General features: G+C 36.3%; 1 pseudogene; it reads left to right on the forward strand.

The window, feature by feature from the left end:
• LOC108710295 overlaps positions 1-16,147 on the forward strand; it is a 37,535-nt pseudogene extending 21,388 nt beyond the window's left edge.
• The last annotated feature ends 2,119 nt before the right edge of the window (positions 16,148-18,266 follow it).

Consider the following 18,266-nt stretch of genomic DNA (forward strand, 5'->3'; position numbering starts at 1 on the left):
TGTTAGCCTATGGGGAAGGTCCCCATAGGCTTGCCTAAGTTTTTTTGATCGAAGGATATTCCTTCGATCGTTGGATTAAAATCCTTCGAATCCTTCGATTCGAAGGATTTAATCGTTCGATCGAAGGAATAATCCTTTGATCGTTCGATCGAAGGAATAATCCTTTGATCGTTCGATCGAATTTTCTGCGCTAAATCCTTCGACTTCGATATTCGAAGTCGAAGGATTTCAATTCCTAGTCGAATATCGAGGGTTAATTAACCCTCGATATTCGACCCATAGTGAATCAGCCCCGTAGTGTCTTTTCTTTTGTTTTATATGGGGGGTGTAGAATTTTTGTTTAACCCTCCAGTACATACTGTAACTGCTGCTAATATAACAGAACCGTAATTTAAATATTTTCATCACAAGTAGCAATATCTATAATCCTATAATGAATGTTGTTGTAAGTGCAATAGCCTGGTTATGCTTAGCAGGAGATTTGTTGTGCATTCACTAATGCAACCTGTTGTGTAATAGAGTCACATACATACAGTATACACAGTCGGGAACGTGTAAAATTTCTCTGTATGTTGTGTAAAAACTGTGCACATATATATATATATATATATATATATATATATATATATATATATATATATATATATATATATATATACAGTTGCCATTTGAGTAATAAAATATATGATCTGTATGTACAGCACAAGTCTGTTTTATTTGTATTGTGTATCTCCTTTACCTCGATGTCTTTAAGCCATTTTGCTTACTAAATAAAAACACCAACACAACCTGAGCTATTTGCTTAAAGCTTCCAGCCTATGTTACGTTATGCCTTGGGGGTCACAGCTACTGAAGTAGTGTTATTCTAGAATTTGCTATGGGTTATTTCATTAATGAATTCTTCCCTAAACACATTGGCGTGCCAAAGGCTGTAACGGCTATATTTTAGGCCACAATGAAACCAATTTCAGGAATTGAAAAATATAGAAAAAAATAGGACATTAACGAGACACTAGATCACTGGGCCCTGATCTCAGGCTTTGTTCTCCCAGGAGAATGGGGATTAAGGATTGAGAACATTTTTTTTAGAGCAATACAACAAATAGAACAGAATGTACAGAGTGTAAAAGAAAAAGGATTGGAGAAAACATTTTGAGTTGCATTTAAAGATTAGAGGTGGTCATTAGAGGGGAAAAACTTGTGTATGAATAAGTAAAGGCAGGGGAGAGTGATAAAAATGAGGCTTACATTTGAGTGTATAAAATGTAGGCAGTACATTGTTTATGGTTTCACATATACAAAACAAAATCAGGAAAATTGAGTCTGCATAATATTGTTGATGTTGAATGTTGAAATATAAAAAGTAGTCAGCTGGGAAAACAAAAACCTGCTGCCAATTAATACTGTAATTATGCAGCCCTTAATTAATAAATTCATGTTTTTTATTACCAAAAGTAACTGTGATAGATATCCCTAGTGCTAGGTTCAGAGCGTCAGTGGTGCATTTCTGTCTGCTTCCTTCACACTGTAATTTTTTAAATATTGGGGCAACCAAAAATAGAACAGGCAGCACACATAGACTGCTCAAGATTTTGCAATATGGCTGCTGTTGTCAAGCTGCATTCACTTCCAGGTGGTTGGTAACTATTACACAGGGCATTTAATGAGTCAAATTGCACTAACTGTTTTGTTTTAATGCTTCGAAGCAATGTCTGCATTTGAAAGAAAACATTACTGTAAGGAAAAATAAATGTTAACAGGGATTGTCCTATTTTTATATTGTTCTTTATTACACAAAGATATCCAAAAGGTGTGGACATTTGGGATAGATTTGTGACCAGAGAATGCAACATGTTGTGTTACACCTGCGTTTGGTGCTTACATGCCTGTCCGGGAAATAGTACGAACGAAAAAATAAATGCTGACCAATGTCCAAAATAATACAAGTACAGTCACACGAAAACGTTTGGGGAACCCTTCTCAGCCTGCATAATAATTTACTCCACTTTCAACAAAAAAGATAACAGTTGCTGTAAAACCCAGGTCTGTCAGGCCAAGAAGAATATAGGAGTGGCATATACGGAGGATTGTGAGAATGGTTACAGACACCCCAAAGATCACCTCCAAAGACCTGCAAGAACATCTTGCTGCAGATGGTGTATCTGTATATCGTTCTACAGATCAGCGCAATTCGCACAAAGAACATCTGTATGGCAGGGTGATGAGAAGGAAACCATTTCTGCACTCACGCAAAAAACAGAGACGCTAGTTGTATGCAAAAGCTGATTTAGACAAGCCACAGTAATTTTCAAACAACGTGCTTTGGACTGATGAGACAAAATTGAGTTATTTGGTCATAACAATTTTGTCACTGCCAAAATACTACTGTTTCCATAAAGCATGTTATATATTAAAAGGAAGTTGCTACTTTAAAAGCTCAGCCAATGATAAAAAAAAACTCCAAAGAATTAAGAGGGGTTCCCAAACTTTTTTTATATGACTGTAGCTCTAAAACCCTCTAAAAATTCGAGTTTTTTGGACAATTGCTAACAAAAAAATCAGAAAACCTCTAAAAGTCTGAAAGGCTAAATAAAAGGTCCAATAGGTTACACTAAGGGGGTTATTTATCAAAGGTCACATTTTAGAGTTTGCTATACCTTGAATGAACTCACAACTGTTTCTAATTTAAGAAAAAACTTGAATGGAAAATCTTGAATCAGCGAGTTTGGGTTTAACAACCCAAAACTTTGAGATAAAACTCGAACATCATGAAGGCTATTAACATCTTCAGATGGTTCAAGGGACCTTTCTCATTTACATGACCTTGACAGGTTTTAGATGGTGTATTTTTGAATTCAAGCTATTTCCAGGGTCGGGGTATAATACATTTTGAAAAAAAAAGTTAGCATATAAGTTAGTATTGAACAAAAAATTGGAGAGTCCTGGAAATCACATACCTTATAAGTAACAAGACGTTTGTCCTTTGCAGGGTTCTTGTGCTCCAGGGGTTATCAAGGAAAGGCTAGAGCTCTACGAAACCTTGAAAAAGGAACATGATGCTTTGCTTGCTGCCCGGGCTGCGCATCAGAGTAAACCTATTAAGATCACATTAACTGATGGGAAGCAGGTTGAAGGGGAATCTTGGAAAACAACACCACATCAAGTGGCTGTTGGGATCAGGTATGATTTAGCTGAGATCAGCATTGACTTCAATAGTTCAATACTTTGTGACATTCTTTACAAAGCCTTCTAATACAAATGGGAGATGTTTTTATGAATACATTTTGCCCATAATATTATATGTAGTTTTATATGTAATTATTATTGTTATTCATATATAATGCTACTATTAAAGCTATGGGTCAGGAATTTTCTATATCTGTCTGTATAGAAAAATAATATAATTACACTTTACAGGATGTGCCTGTTCATTATCGTGGATTGTCAGTGCTTTAAGGGACATGATACAGGAAGAGCAAAGCTATTGATTTCCTGAAATTATATGTGGCTTTTCATATCAGTAATGTAATTGGGTATACGATAGTATAGTAGATTACATCCGATGCTGCACATACAAGCACTTTCAATCAACATCACTTGCTTTGGCTTTCAGTGGTGTAAGCCTTGATGCATATTTTGTTTTTGTAACTATTACAAAAAAATATTTTTTATTTAAATTGCTGTTCCCTAATATACATAATATGTGTGGCATATAAGAATTGATAGATATAGCTCATAAGAGATGAGCAATGGTATTACCAACAGATGGATACTAAAATATGAAGGGACACTGTCTGTTGACCAATATTCACAAACTTCGGACTGCAGAAAGGGAAGAGCTGCACCTATTCACTTTCTCATCAGATGATGCCCTGTGTACCTGCCAACAAGATACAGTAGATTGGATGAAAGTTTCAATGTTAATAGACCGGTCTGTTATAATTTACTACTGAACACTACTGAACACTACTGACATATTTGCAAAGACAGTAGGGCTGTATAGTCAAAACTGCCTGACCAAATCCGGGAGTGCAAAGCCATTACAAATTATGAAGTTACTGCAGACAATGCCTTGCTTTTCTATACAAGTCAATAGTGAGATGTACAAAACTCTGACAAATCACCAGTCCTTAGCTTTAACAGGACTTAAAAGAACTCTAGTCAGCAAACTGATGTGCAGTATATTAAACATTGTATTTCCTATATAGTAAAGGGCTGGCTGATAACGTTGTCATTGCCAAAGTAAACAATGAGCTGTGGGACCTGGAATGTCCTTTGGAGCGAGATTCCACTGTGGAACTGCTCAAGTTTGATCAGTGAAGAAGCACAAGCCGTAAGTAACATATTTTCGATAAATATAAGTACAATATATTCTCTCTGAATGTGATTTAACAGAGGATCAGTGTAGTTTTTGCCCCAGTATTAAAAACAGGAAGTCTTAAAAGGAAAGTTGACTTTTAAAATGTCATGAATTAGTGATGCAAGGCCTGGGCTGAGACTGCCCTTCGGTTGTAGAGGTTTGGGCACTTGTATGGGTTTGGACAGGAACAGTAATAAGGGGAAATTCAAACAAGGCCAAACCCCTTCAGTAAGTCACTGTGCCATTCCACTCCTTTGTTGACAACATTGGGTAGGGTGAGGAAACAGGTATGGATTGGAAAGGGTCAAAATATGAAGGCTAAAATATGAAGGCTTTTAGTCAAAATCCACTTGCTGTTAAGGATGAGTTGGCCTAGGAGTTAAGTAATCAGCCATTTTATGTGGGATCTCATGCAACAAATTTTGGTTGAATGCCCTGTGGCAACTCTTGACAAGTCTCCCAGTGTCCCAGCATACTTAGTGCACCTATAATGGTTGCTTGGCTTGCTGAAAAGCTATATAAATTATTCCCCTTCCTTTAATAAATGTTATCTAGAAATACAAATGGCAGACTACTTCACTGGATTTGGGCACTTCTGCACATCCTGTGTAACCTCATTTGCATGTAATGTACATTTCTGGTATAAGACAGATTCAAGCTTGTGCTGTACAATTTGACTTGGAAACCCTGCCTCTGCAACCATATTTTTAAATAATATAAACATTCTTGTTCCAATTGCAACAAAATAAAGATCTCTCTTTAAATAACACAAAATCACATTTATTCACCTAATTTTCCTTTCCTATAAAAGACAGTTCATTTTGAAGTGCTTGATAATTTATTTCCTGGTTTTCAAAGGTTTACTGGCATTCAAGTGCTCATATGGAGCATTATTATAGAGGCTGCCTGTGCTATGGCCCACCCATTGAAAATGGATTTTATTATGACAAGTACTTAGAGGGGAGGTAAGTAATTGCTTTTATTTATTTCAGCTCTATTTTTTTTTAGATTTCATGGAAATTAAGTAAAAGGAAGAAACACAATTTATACTGATGACCCATACCAAAGGTGTTTCCTCAAACTATTTTGATATAAAAAAAAGATTTTGGCTCAGAGTAGTAACTCATGACCATCTTAACCTTAACAGAGTTATTTCTGAGAAAAATACATTTTTAGACGCAGTTTCCTCCATCCGGTATTTTTAGTATTTCCATGTGAAGTTTAACGTCTAAATGTCAGAATACACTAACAAGCAAAAGTAAATACTACTAACATGACGTTATTAAATGAAACGAAATCAATTAAATAAAAAGGCCTACTCCTAAATTACTCTAAATTAGAACACGCCAAGTTGTGCTAAGATTAAATAGCCAGTAGATTGCATTGTGCTTGTTGTTCATTCCATATTTCTGTATTTGTGCAGAGGAGTGTCCAGTAACGAATTCCCTTCTCTGGAGAACATGTGCAAAGCTATTATAAAGGAGAAGCAGCCCTTCGAAAGGCTGGAAGTCAGCAAAGACCTGTTATTAGAAATGTTTAAGGTATTGGAGCCTGACTTGAATTGTGTAAACTAAACATACTCTAGCTTCTAGATCAAGGTTGTCCAGCATTTTCAATTATTTGTCATACGATTTATGAGGATTGGATTAAATTAAAATTATGATACCCTACATATAAAAATGTAGAGCCCTTGAACAGGCTGGGGCCATAAAATAGCTGATTTTTTTTTTTTTGCAGTTGGATACCAAGTACATCACCCTCCCAATTATTTTTTCTGATGTTTCTTTACTCTCTTGAGGTTGTCTCAATTCAGATTCAGAGATTACTAGATTTATAAAGTAATATGGGCAAATGTTTGCCTGGTGCAGTAAACTCCAGTTATAGATATCTATTTTTCTAAGCTTACTGCTGATTGGTTAAGATGGGTAACTGGACTTTGTACAAATTTAAAGGAAACAAAAAAACACTGTTATGTTTACTCTTGTAAACTTTAATCATATACCCTTTGTGATTAAGATAAAATTCTCCAAATTCCCATGGGGAACTCCAAGCAGAATTATTTAATTTGTTTGTATTATACAGCCACCATAAAATTCAACCCGAAATCTATTGATTAAGATGTTTCATAGATATTATAGGATTAGCAGTCGTTGCATATATAATATTTTGTAAACATGTTGTTTTTATTCTTTTTTAGTACAAGTTCAAATGTCGAATCTTGAATGAGAAGGTTGATACACCAACTACAACAGTATACAGGTAAATAGGTTATTTCTTTTAAAATAAGAGAGACACGAGATAATCATATTTACTACATTATATGATGAAAGATACTTAAGTAGATAGAACCACTATTGTTATGTTTCAGTAACAAATTCAGCTTTCAAAGAGAAATTAACCTACCTAATATACTAAACCTAATATATTGGGTTTCTGAATCCTATGATATTTGTTGTTAATGTTGATGAATTAGGATATGGAGCACATGATATTAGACCACAATGGTACTCTTAGGGAGAACTGTAGCAGTCAGTGCTTCCAAAAGAAAAACACTGAGGGCAGGACTACAGGGCCAATTCCGCCGCGATCCGACGAGCTGTGCAAAATCGCATCAATGCTGCGACACGATTCGACACTGGCATTGTTTACCTTATTTCCGTCGCATCCGACATGGCGCCTGCGATTGAAAACATATTCTTATATTAAATTTAACATCCATTTTACAGTCATAGGTGAAAAGAGGCGTTTGACATGCCTCTGTTTTCTGTCTGATGACCAGAGTGAAATTAACTTCAAGATTTATAGTTTTAAATAAATGTGCACACATGTACACTTCAGAAATCATTTCTCTTCCTGTACAGAAAAGTTATTAATGAAGATATGTCTGTTCCTCTGTATTTTAGACTTCGAATGTATGTCCCTTGCAGGTGTGGGCCACGTATCGATCTGTGTAGAGGGCCACATGTGAGACACACAGGGAAAATATAGGCCTTAAAAATTTACAAGGTGAGCAAGCAGATGGATAGCAATGATAAACTAGTGAGATAGAGCTAAAAGTTGCCTAATGCCTTGGGCTAACTTCATGGAAAAAACTTATTTGCATGTAAAAGGATAATTGTAAGTTAATATCAAATACTGAAATATAAATACAGAAAAAATGGTTTAAGAAGTGATATACATTTGAGTTCTCTTTTAAACTTGAGGAAGTGAGCTATCATTTGAAGCAGCGTAGATGGTTCTTCATTATACTACTGCCTTTCAGTGGCTTGGATGATTTCTTAAACAAGCATATTAACCAAGGCTACTAGGATCTTAAGATCTACAGTTAGTTAATGTAGGAAACTCTATCTAGAGTTTATATATGTGAGTGTGTAGATAGGTCTGTATAGGTATGTACTGTATTTATGTGCTCTGGCGTTTATTGATATTGCATATGATATTTTGCATACACTGGAGTGCCGGAATTCTGGACAAAATGCTGCAATGGTACATGCATTTTCGCTCTTTGCTCTTTGTAAACAGACTCTTGTGTGCTTTATAACCCTTACAGTGCCTAAGGTAACTGTATGTCATTTCTTTCAGGGGGAATACCAAATCCGGAATTTTACAGAAGTAGCAACTCCTAATATTTACAATAGCAAACTATGGTAAATGTCTGGCCACTGGCAGCACTACAGTGAGAACATGTTCTCCTATGACGTTGAAAAGGAAACCTTTGCTCTAAAGCCTATGAACTGTCCAGGACATTGGTATGTATAAAACCCAACAAGTTAAGCAATGCCATGCTTAAATAGGTTGGTATCAGATTTGACATTGCCTTTGCAATCCAGCTGCTGAGGGACATGTGGTCACTGTATTTTCCTGTTGGTTGATAGGGTCTTACACACTTATACTGAAATTCCTAATTTTATCAGACAGGACATTGGTCATTCAGACTGGTTGACTAAGATCCCCAGACTAGTAAATGGCCAATTTAATTAAAAACAATAAGATCAGGAGTGTGAAAGGGGAACTCTGCTCTAATTTCTTTCTTTCTTTTGCATAATAAGAGGAAAATAAAAGGAAACTTTTAATATATGTTAATTAAAAATATTGGTTATAAAGCTTTATGTAAATGCATTTGCACGGAAATCTAGAGGGGTCGTTCCAATGTTCAATATGAGAGTGACACTGATTCTTTTGATTCTTTAAGCACAAGTTGTCTATGGAAGCTGGGCACAACTGAACCCTTGAGCTACCATCTGGTCAAGAGCTGGCAGTATCTCCAGGGTTCACCAGTATCAATAGGTTCAACAGTGTTTGATTAAGAATGGAAGGCAGTAAGGACTAAATGTTGCTGAATGCAACTATACAGAAGTGCAAGGAGTGCATTTTTTACTCAAGTTCCTTTAACATATTTTAACACACAACTGACTGCAAAGAAATTGTCATTATGCTTGTTTGATTTTAGTTAGTAATAACCCCTTTGCCTGTTGGAGCCTTTGATCTTGCCATGTAGACAACATATGACATGGCATAAATAAAAGAGCACAAATGTTGATGTGAGTTCATAATCATTGACTATATAGAATATATAAATATCGCACGCAACCCACAACAACCAATCAAACAAACCAAGAGTATTGTTTTTATTGCTCTACCTGCAATAAACTGAAAAACGCCAATCACTGATTGCTTGCTATGGGTTACTACCTAGGTACAGATTTGCCCAGTGTTGATGAATGTTAGGTATAAGATATTCTGAGGTCAAAACTGTACAGATAACAAATTACACACGCATATCGTCAGTATCATACAATATAAAGAAGTGCTGGTAATATGGTACTGTGAAGGATGACACATAATCTGCTGCTTAAACTTGGGGGCATTTTCTGTATTCGCACATTGTGTGCAAGTTGCAACAGACACTACTTGACATGACAACAGAATTATGCTGGAACGCTAAAAAATTGTATTGTGGGTGTGCTCTTAAATTGCCCTCTGCATGCACAATTCTAAATTACTGCTCTAGTTTCTGTACTTTATGCAAAACCCTAGTCACAGGGCAGGGATTTGAGTCTCTTCTGCAGGTATGATTCCATATGTATGTTTGTCTTCTGCAGTTTAATGTTTGGTCATCGGCCTCGGTCCTGGAGAGAGTTGCCCTTACGCTTTGCAGATTTTGGTGTCCTTCATCACAATGAACTCGCAGGAACATTAAGTGGCTTGACAAGAGTCAGGCGCTTTCAGCAGGATGATGCTCATATTTTTTGCACTATGGATCAGGTAACGAGACACAGGAAAAATACTAGGGAGTCATGCTAGCAGTCATCACCATCATCATGACTTGTTTATTTGCCATTATTTTATTGATAAACTGTGGGTAAGGATTTTTTTCAGATACTGGTGCAGGGCGTGTATAGCCACAGCTAGGGCCCAAAATAAACACAATATAAAAGAATCCATTCTGGGGGGGAATTGTTTCATTTATTAGTAGTGTCCTTACATAAACAATTTTGGTCGGACTATGCTTTCTTTATCAGTTGCAAATACATTTGGCAACCGCCCTTGCAACTAAGTGAATATATTGTTTGTAGATTATGAAAGTTGTCAACAAACTTGTTGGTGTGTAGGTATGTTGGCACAGCAGGTACAACAATACATTATGTAGATGTGGAATGAAACTTGCCATTATTGAGGCATATACTGTATGAAATGGCACTCATGAAATCACTAGATGGCTGCAGAGAGCAATTAGTACATGGATTCCTGGAGTTTATCATTGCTGCACAAGTCTTTTCCTGCTGCTTGTTTTTGTAAAACACTAGTGATTTTAGGTACATGATTATAACGAGTCGTTTCACCAGAGAACAGCGTATGGTTAATCTATATATATATATATATATATATATATATATATATATATATATATATATATATATATATATATATATATATAAATATATATATATATATATATAAATATATATATTGGTTTAATGTACTTAAACTGCAATAGTCCAACATTAATTAGAGGTTGCCTTGCTGAGTTACTGTCATTTCTATGTACAGATCCAGGAGGAGATGAATGGTTGTCTGCAATTCCTGCAGTCTGTGTATAAGGTGTTTGGATTCACCTTTCAGTTTCACCTTTCAACCAGACCAGAGAATTACTTGGGAGAAATAGAAATATGGGATCAAGCAGAAACAGTAATTAGAAAAACCCTGTGTAATGATTATTGCTAACACAAGTGTAATATTTTTGTTCTAAAACTTTCTGACATACATATCAATGTGTCAGAACCAGTTTTTATATAGCATGTAGTACATTCCTTTTAAACTGGATTCAGGCCATATATAAAAGTAGAGTTATTCTATTTATTTTGTTTCATGGACATTATAGTGAACTTGAATTTTACCTTTTTTACAATAATGAGGCCATTCTACTTTCTGCTATGTTTCAGGGGGCTTGGAGGTAAAAAAAAAATTATCAATCCCCCCTCCTCCACCTTGGATAACACCACCTTGGTTTTATTGTGATGTTAATTTGGAGGCCAGTGGCTGGTGGGTCCAGATATAGATAAAACTCTTGTGTATCAGATTGGTAGTAAATTTGTAGCAGGTGAAAATGCAGGTTCCAAGACTTTAGGAAGGGATCCAACTGTGAGTTCTTTTTCCCCTTACTTCATTATATGCAAGTCGAAAGAGAGCTACGGAGTTCTTCTTTGCTGAACTGTGGTGAGATATATTACTGTTTTTCTAAATATGCACAAGATATAAGTTCATATTAAAATTAGCTTATTCTTTTAGCAGTTCTGTTTAACTACAGTGGCTGAATAGCTTCTTCCACTTATCTTTGGTACATGCTATCTTGTACCAATCAATTAAAACAGCAGCGCAGTGATATTTGAAAAAAGTAAAAACATTTTACTTAAGTGCCAAAGGCAACATTTTGGACTTCACTCCAGCCCTTTGTCAAGCCAATAGTTACAAGTACAATCAAGTGTTTAATACCCATAGGAAGAGGAGGATCCAAAAACACTCACCTCCATTTGTACCCCTAATGCTCTATGAAACCCTTTAGTGTCCAAAATTGTTCAAATTCAATAAAAGTCAATGTCCATGAAAAAAAGTCAAGATACAATGTGATGTAATCACGTGAATCCTGTGAGGAAATTATGTGAGGAAGTATTGACAATATATAACACATTTTGCAGGACAGTAATCCATGCCTTACTTTAGTGCACTTCTGTCTACCAGGTATTGTGGAAACATTTTTCTCTCTGGCTCCAATGTCGAATTCAGGGGACAGATCACCCCAGAACTACTCTGGATCTGGAGCTTCCACATCTTTAAATCTCACTGTCCTGAAATATAACATGAAGGAAAATAAATATAGATAAAAATCAAACACAAGTATTTGTTAAAAATAAGCACTTAAATTCAACTCGTATAAACTTAATCATATGAACATCATGGTGGTATATTCCCTATTAAGCCACCTGGTGACATAGTGCCCCGTGTGCTAACCCAGCTCATTTCTAATTTCACCTACATATGCAAGGACACTTCAAAAAGTAAACTACATAAGTAGAGTCTCAAGTGTAGTATTTCTTAATCTGGATATTTTTACTTGTATGTGGATGTGTAAAACAATCCCCTTTTGTAATATTTTTGCAGTGGGCACATGACAGACATGGAAATGTCCCCCTCTGAGTGGTACCCATAAAGAGTTGTGTCTGTTTCTTTTGTGGACCTATATCACTCTGTACCAAAAGGTCTTTTAAATTTCTATTACGTTTATAAACCATCAAGGGAGGTGAGGAAAATTCTTTAACATGCAGTATGCCTGTTTGTAACACCTGCCAATGCTTTCTTATGATCCTCTTATACTGCTATCTTGTACTGTCACCTTGATAGTAGTGTGTCCTTTGTTAACACCGTACACAGGATATCATGTAAGTTAATGTTCTGTACAATACGACCCCTTGGGATTATAACTGAAAAATCTCTTGTATTTTTAATTTGCCTGCATCTATAGCAACTGGAAAGTAGTTTGAATCAATTTGGAGAACCATGGAAGCTAAACCCAGGAGACTGAGCTTTTTATGGTCCCAAGGTCAGTATGTTTTTTTTTCATATATAAGAGAGGGCAGAAGAATTCTGTATACATAGTACAATCACCGGCAAAAGGATATATCACAATCCTCTAGTGTGAGTCCACAAGACAGCAGTACTATTACACACCAAATAAACAATATTTTATTTTCGACAGGTCTCGTGTTTAAGGACTCAAATAATCATGTGCAGCAATATGATATATAGAAATATTTATTTTATTCATAAACCTCTTATGTTAAAATTACCTCTTGAGAAAGTCACGTTTGTGATGAAAAGGCTGTCAGGGAGTCTGGCACAGGAGAGGAGAAGGCCCTCCAGCGTGGGCACAGCTATGTCCTGAGAATTATAATTATTATTATTACACAGAGAGCGTGGCCCCGTGGTTTCTAAAGCATGCTGAAGGAGATCTGGCTTGTGAAGTGGATATATCTAATAGTAAGATTCAGCTAAGTAAAGCTAATTTTTAATAAACTGTGACTAATAGGGCTGCTTAGGGGAATAGACCATCCATAGACGATGTATCTCACATTAACATTTAACTGTGGTCCTTGTTGGTGTTGAAATACGTCATATACATTGATTGCTATATGATCTTGAACAGCACTATTGGGAGCCATCCCCGTTTTGTTTTTAAGGGTTAGCTCATCAATTTAACATAAGTGGTGTGTGAATTAATGAGTATCTCTAGATATTTTATTGCTGCACATTTGAGCCCTTAAACACATGATACCTGCCAGAAATAGTGTTTAGTTTGTGCATAGTAGTGTTTTATATTTATAGATGCCAAACGGATCTCAGGTTTTTAAGTTAGTAGGTGTAGTTCATCTACAGTGCGATTGTTGATCAAGGCAGCAATACTCCAGAGACTACTGGTAAGCACAACAGTAACTTGCTTTACAGAAGAAAGTAATTACTAGTAGATTAGAGGTAGTAGCAGAGAAAAGACAGCACTGTTTTATTTCTGACTAGAGCTGTGCCCTTATATCTACAAGGGATTGCATTTGCAGAAGACAGAAAACGTAAGCTGTAAAACCTTATAGCTTTCTTTTTTATATTAGAATGTTCAGAAGGAAAGAAAGGGCAGCATCAGACCTGAAATGGATATCTTTATCCTAAAGCATTATTAAAATACAACCTCCAGTCAAAAGCTGTTGGGAACTGCACTTGATTAACTGCTAGAAATCCATGGGGTGGAGATCTGTGGCTTAGCTTTTTACAGAATATTCCATAGGGGCATTACTGTGTTGAATGGGGAAGGGAACTGTAAGGATGTGCACTGTAGATGGCAGCACTGTATTGCTGTAGTGTATGGAAATTAGCATTTCACTATTTTGCGAATAAAGAGAGCGTTTTTGTATAATGGAGAGAGGGAAGTGCATTTCCAGCAGATAAATGTTCTATAACTCTGTTCCAAAGGATCATGTAAAGCAAATATGATAGGAATAAATGCTTACTCTTCCAGCATGTTTTAATAACTGTGTGTGCACCACTTTAAGTTCTCCGTACAGGGCTAGTGTATCTTTTTCTATCATACACAGAAGTAGATTTAGGACTGAAATTTTGAAATACAATCAGGTACTGTTTAAAACCTTTATATCACTACAGACTTCTGGGCCTTTAATAGAATCAGTTGACAGAACTGATCAAGAAAACTGAACAGCATTAAATATAAATGCATAAACAATGCAAAGGAAATATTTAACATAGAGAATATGTAGGGTAAAAATATCCCTTTATGGGCCTTTGCTATAGTCTTATTTCTGGTATAACACAAAACTGGTCAAACCCTCTAGGAGGTAATGAAAAAAAAAATTTCTCTGTTGCAGGGGAATGCAATAAATATGACAATGTGCAAGAGTGTGTGAATTAGGCACTGATTTGTGATATTGTAGTAGCACTCAATGTTGTTATAACCAAGCCACTTGTTTTGGAGATTGATATAAAAATTAAAGATGCTATTGGCCGTTACCATTAGTGTACTGCCATCCAATTAGATTTCCAGCTGCCGATTCGTTTTAACTTGACATATGTCAGGTAAGTGGACAATATGAGAACAAGGCTGACCAAGATGTTTATTAATGATATCCGAGCCTTCATGATACAGTTCTCTCTTTACAGCAAGGACGGGGATGACAAGAAAAGACCTGTTATCATTCATCGGGCAATCCTGGGCTCTGTAGAGAGAATGATTGCCATTCTCTGTGAAAACTATGGGGGGAAGTGGTAAGTATTAATATGGATCCTGCTGGGCAACAGACTTCATTACTAGACACAATTTGTATTTCAGTGTGCAAGTTAGGAATACTTCATGCATACTTTGTGAAAATGTTATAACCAGAACCAAGATGACACTGCAAGAATAGTTAAAAATGTTCTACCTGCATCTACATCTCACAACAGCAGCTGTTTTTTTCAGGCTGGACTAACTTATTTTAAATTTTGCATTTTAATAAGTAAAAAAAGCATTACTGTATTTCTTGGGTTAATCTTTACTTTGTCAAATAAACAAAGTCTTCTGTGTCCTCTGTTTTTCCTTCTAGGCCATTTTTGCTTCCACCACGTCAAGTCATGGTAATCCATGTAGGACCAAGCTGTGATGAGTATGCCCAACAGGTAAGTGATCTATGAAACTTACTGACCTAAGTGACCTTCCTAGACTTGATTCTGGGACCGTTCAATGGGGTAAGCTACATTTCTTTAGCTAACCTTTTACAAGGCAGCTCACGTGATCAAAGCTGTGATCATCTTGTCTGTCCAGTCCAGGCCTTCTAAAGCTGCCCAGTAACACCAGAAAATGAAAACATTCTAAAGTAATTAACATATAATATGCTGTTAGAATGCACTTATAAAAGCTGTGTGTTTACTTCAGAAAGACTACTATATTTTATATAAACATGCTGCTGTGTAGCCATGGGGGCTGTCAAAAAGGAGAAAAGCCACAGGTTACATAGCACATAACATATAAGCCCTGTCCAATACAATGGTGTTTTATCTGTTATCTGCAATGTAACCTGTGCATTTTCTTCTTTTTTCCAGCTTGAATGCCTGCCCTATGGTTACACATCAGCTTGTTTATTATATAAACTATAGTTTTAAATAGAACTATAGTTATTTCTGAAGCAAACACACCAGATTTACCAGTGCAGAGCAACAGTATATTATATTTTTATTACTTTCATACACTTTCAGTTTTCTGTGTTACTATTCCTTTAAGATCTGTTCATTTGGCAAGGTCAGAGGGGTAAATAAGCAGCTTATAGCCAGTTTACGATCTGATCTGTTCTGTCCAAAAGCATCAGTTAATTGCATTCCTGTAACAAAATGTATTAAAAGAGTAAAAGATTGATTAAATTATTTTTTTTGTACACTTTTATTATGATGATCCAAATTACAGAAAGACCCCTTATCCAGAACCCCCCAGGGGGGTTCCCGAGCACTCTGGATCACAGGTCCCATACCTGTAATTGTTTTTATCTGAGAGTGTTTTTTTTTTCCCACTTTGTTTTGGTAACACTCACAAAAATGTTTATCATTACAGTGGTTGGAGAAAAAGAAAAGACAAACAGTGCGGTCAATGTGAGAACTAGAGATAACAAGGTGCATGGAGAAATTTTGCTCATGTCAGCAATAGAGAAACTCAAAACCCTACAGAAGCTGCGCAGTAAAAATGCAGAAGAGGAGTTCTGACTATTCTGTGGATGCCGAGCTGCTATAAGCATACATTTCCAATAAATACATTTTTGGGGGGATTAACATTTGTGGTAAGGTCTTCAGTCTTATTCTTATTTATATCAAGATATTGCTAAAAAGTTTATGCAAAGTTTCCCAGGTCATGGGAAAAATACCCTTTTAAGATATGACAGTTTAGTGCATTCATAGGGGTACCACATCAACCTTTAGGGTAGAACTACATGGACGATTTAGGTCTGATCCGACGACACGTGAAGAATCGATAGCGTCATGTTGGATGCGCTGGAAATAAGGTAAGAAATAGAAATGATGGATGAATTTGCAGCGTACAGTCGTGTAAGATGCACGCTGCGACTACATCCGACATTCCTACAACTCACCTTATCATCGACGCATCCCATTTGACGCCAGAGTTTCGTCGTGTGTCGTTGGATCGAACCAAAATCGTCCATGTAGTTCTACCCTTAGTTTTTGATATGAGAGTTGTAGATCAATTATTGCAGCCCTAGGCATTTGAAAAGTAAACACAAAGATTGCATGGTTGTTTTGTTAATAGTTATAGCTAGCAGGTTTCATGGACAAGAATGTCATGCACAACACTTATAGGAAAGAAGTACTAGTCTAATATGTATCACTGAGGAACCATCAGATTCACAGCTGTTTCCATGAGCCAATTGGCATCCTGTTACTTTTACTAGACAGACAGATGAAATATTACAATTCTTCCATTTACTACACATTTATCACACCTATGCTCTCCTTTTTGTTTTGTTTTTACACAGATTTGCAGAAATTAATACTTTTTTAAATAAGATTATGGGTTTAATAAGTCAATTGATTTGGCAATGCACTATACAGTATGTTATTTCTACATTCTAAGTTGAATAAAAACAATGAACAACAAAGTTTGTGAAAGTCCACTTGGAGGGCCAAAGTGTTAGATTACGTTTAATGGAATTAAACTATGTCAACCACCAGGCCCAGATATAGTTTGTCAACAATGAGCATCTCTCTTCATCCACATTGGTATAGAACAAAGACTTTTTTGGGTCCATTTCCCCTTCACAGTACATGATTTGGTAAGGTCCCTCTTAGCAGATAAAAAAGTTACTGATATATAAAAATATGACCCTAAAGGACATCAAAACCAACAGTAAGAGTAAGTTTGCATTCATTTTCTATTTGGGTTTATATTTCCATTCTCCTATAGTTCCTAAAACTATCGAAGGCAGTAAATAAGTATATACTCTCTAATTGCACCCTAACAGGCCCCCCTATTTTAATTTGGGCCCCCATACAGTGAATAGCCCTAGAGTTCGGTAACTACTGGTGTAAAGCAATGCAGTTTAACATAACTTTTTTCTTGACACACTTAAATACAATGCATTACAACCAGGAGAGGGCTTTTTGTGTAATTTTTGTCACTTACACAATGCGTTCATCAAAGCACTAGAGTCCCCATATAAGCATAGGTACAATGCCTATGGATGGAAATCCACTAAAAGTACTATTCCCCTAGTTGCTTGACAGAAGCCTTTGCATGTAAATTACAGTATATTATTTATTGTTGTCTTTGTTATCTATATGTTATTGTTATTGGTCCATTGAGACAGTGACCACTTTAGTGTTGCCATCTGTTCGGTTTTGACCCTGAAAAGGAGCGGTTCTTCCTCTTTGGCCTCCATCTTCTAGCCCAGTCCGGGGAGCCTGGTGTCACCAAGGCCCAGAAAAGACTTCTGCCCTAGATGAATGGAATCGAGTTTTAGTCAGATACAGGAATAGTTTTTGTCCAATTACATTTTAGGAACGTTAGCTAGTTAGGCAAACTAGAAAGCAGCTTTGTGCCCCACCAAGGGATTGTAGCTGGAGGTAGTTCTCCTTAAGCATTACTGTCTAAAGTGATGGGACCATAGTGCTGAAGGTATTCAGGCTTAGCATATTACTCCCTAAACCATTTCCACTGGTAGGGATCAGGACCACTAGCTGGTATCCTAAAGGTGTTTCTTAAAGGGATACCGTCATGGGAAAAAAAAAATTCAAAATGAATCAGTTAATAGTGCTGCTCCAGCAGAATTCTGCACTGAATCCATTTCACAAAAGAGCAAACAGATTTTTT

Source organism: Xenopus laevis, chromosome 3L, assembly GCF_017654675.1.
Source record: "Xenopus laevis strain J_2021 chromosome 3L, Xenopus_laevis_v10.1, whole genome shotgun sequence".
In the NCBI taxonomy this organism is placed as follows: domain Eukaryota; kingdom Metazoa; phylum Chordata; class Amphibia; order Anura; family Pipidae; genus Xenopus; species Xenopus laevis.